The sequence below is a fragment of the Panthera onca genome, chromosome Y, assembly GCF_046562875.1.
Source record: "Panthera onca isolate mPanOnc1 chromosome Y, mPanOnc1 haplotype 2, whole genome shotgun sequence".
Classification (NCBI taxonomy): Eukaryota; Metazoa; Chordata; class Mammalia; order Carnivora; family Felidae; genus Panthera; species Panthera onca.
In genome coordinates, this window is record NC_138358.1 from 29,627,090 (window position 1) to 29,629,811 (window position 2,722).

Sequence of the window (2,722 nt, forward strand, 5' to 3'; positions counted from 1 at the left end):
GAGGAGGTCCTACGGAACAGTAGAGGCAGCTGTGCAATATTCGGGGACGCAGGAGGCACCTGGCGTAGGAGCCTTGGGGCAGGGATGCCCTCGGTGGGCAGTGCGGGTCTAGAAGGTTCTAGAACACAGAAACGGTCCACAGTGCCGAGCATTTTCTCTGCCAAGAGTCGACGCGGGGGATTTGGTGGTCGAGTCTCGGTGTGTTTGAAAGGGTGTTGGTGAAGGGATCCGTTCCCGTGTCAGAAGGGGAATCCCATCGTGAGGGAGAGAATCCTGGCTTCCTGTCCGCGTCTCGTTTACGTTCTAGAGGCGCTTGGATGGTCATCGGTAAAGCGTCCGACTTTGGCTCAGGCCAACATCTCACGGTTCGTGACTTCAACCCCTGCATCAGGCTCTGTGCTGACGGCTCGGAGCCTGGAACCTGCTTCGGATTCCGTGTCTCCCTCTCTCTCTGCCCCTCCCCCGTCACACTCTGTGTGTCCCAAAAATAAACATAAAAAAATTCTTTTGATAAAAAAAAAAAATCTGCCTCTGCCCCTAGACACGTATCACAGAATTCGAAAAGATCACCGTTGTGGGTTGAACGTGCATTGGGGTTTCCACAGCTCACACCCTGGCCGGAGGTCGCGAGGGGCCTCGGGAGATGCACCTGCCTGTGCGCTCGTGAACGCCCAGGAGACGCTGAATTAGGAGGCAGCTGTGTGCCTCTGGAACCACCTCCGCTGCTGGCACTTTGCTGACGGCTCTGGGACGCCCCGGGGCTCGCCAAGACGGTGACCGTCCCTTTCGGTTAGCGGCCTCCGCGTTGAGGAGTGCTGGGGGCCGTGCAGGGAGGGGGCCTGGGAGAGCGTGGCTCATTCTGGGTTATAACACGCGTTGTGCGAAGGGCGGGGCCCCGAGGCTGCGGGTGGGGACGGCCCGGCCGTCTTGGGCGTGACGGTGGGTCCTGTCCCAGAGAAGCATCGCGGGGGACCCTGGGGTCCTACAGGTCCCGCAGCACGTGGGGGCTCGGGCCAGCAGCCAGCCGTGTGCGGGAGCCTAGAACCTTCCACGCCTGCTGCTGACTCCACGGAGACGGAGACGAGTTACAAGCGTCAGAGGTCGACGAGGCTACAATGTTTCTAACTGAAGGCTGCAGACCCGGCAGAACGTTCCAAGCTGGGATGCAGTGCGGACGAATGCAGGAAACCGCGCACCCCCTCCCCCGCACAGCCCCTGACGGCCTCACAGACAAACGTTTCCCTGTCCACACCCGCTGGCGGTTAAACCAGTGGGTCCGACCTTGGAAAATATTTCATCCCAAGTCCCAGCGGATGAATCGGAAGGGATAGGACTCGTCCCCACGCCCCCCCCCCCCCACCACCCCCGCCCTGCTTCTCTGGCCTCCGATCTCCCCACCTTGGCGTCTATGAAAACGCTGAAGACGATGTGAAAATGACAGTTTCACCAAAACCAGGTGGGCTTTATACGAAGACATGGATGGCCAGGGGGTCCACGGGTGGCTGGAGACAGGCTGGGGCTTTGGGGACTCACCCACGGGGGAGGGAGTCCTCACGAGAAGGCTGGAGTTTGTGTCCCCAGAATATATGTCCCTGTTCTAGCTCCCAGTACCCGGGACGGGGACCTGATTTGGAAACAGGGTCTTTGCAGATGTGATGAGGGATGTAAACAGAGCCCATCCTGGATCAGGGTGGCCTTAAATCCAGTGACAGGGGACCTTACAAGAGAAGAGACACAGACACAGACAGAAGCCACGTTAAAACCAAGGCAGAGGGGCGCCTGGGTGGCGCAGTCGGTTAAGCGTCCGACTTCAGCCAGGTCACGATCTCGCGGTCCGTGAGTTCGAGCCCCGCGTCGGGCTCTGGGCTGATGGCTCGGAGCCTGGAGCCTGTTTCCGATTCTGTCTCCCTCTCTCTCTGCCCCTCCCCTGTTCATGCTCTGTCTCTCTCTGTCCCAAAAATAAATAAAAAAAAACGTTGAAAAAAAATTAAAAAAAAAAAAAAAAAAAAAAAAAAAAAAAAAAAAAACCAAGGCAGACACGGAAGGGACGTGGCCACAAGCCCAGGGATGCCGGGAGCCCCAGAAGCTGGAAGAGGCAGGAAGGACCCTTCCCTGGAGCCTCTGGAGGGACCACGGTCCTGCCCTGCCTGGATCTCAGTGGCGCTGCCCTGCTTGGATCTCAGGGGCCCTGCCCCCTCTGGATCTCAGTGGCCCTGTCCCTCCTGGATCTCAAGACAGCCTCCCACGAGTGCCACTGTGTCCCCAGGTCTCATTTCCTGGGGGTGAACTCCCCATGGGCTCAGATCCCTCCCCTGCCAGCCGCTCAGCCCCCCCGGGTGCCTTCGCCTGACGCTCTTAACCATGGGCGACCCTGGGGGCCGAGGTGGGCCCCAGACCATTATCTCAGGAGCACAGGCACAAGGGAGCCTTCCTCCCCACAAGTGGTGTGGCCCCACCTGTAAGAACAACGGGGCTGTGAGAACCACGGCTCCAAGGAAAACCCCAAGGTCTGGGCCTGGCCCCTGCCACCACTCTGGTCCTTCTGACCCCCAGCCTGCGGCTGGCCGGTCCCCACAGCCTATGGCCTTTGCAAGGTGTGGAGCATGAAAGTATTCCTCTGGGACTCGTCCTAGGGTTTTCTTCTCCGGGAAACCTCAGGATGTGCCCTTGAGGTCGTCACCTGATTAGACGAGGCCCACCCCCCCATGTGACGTCACCTCTC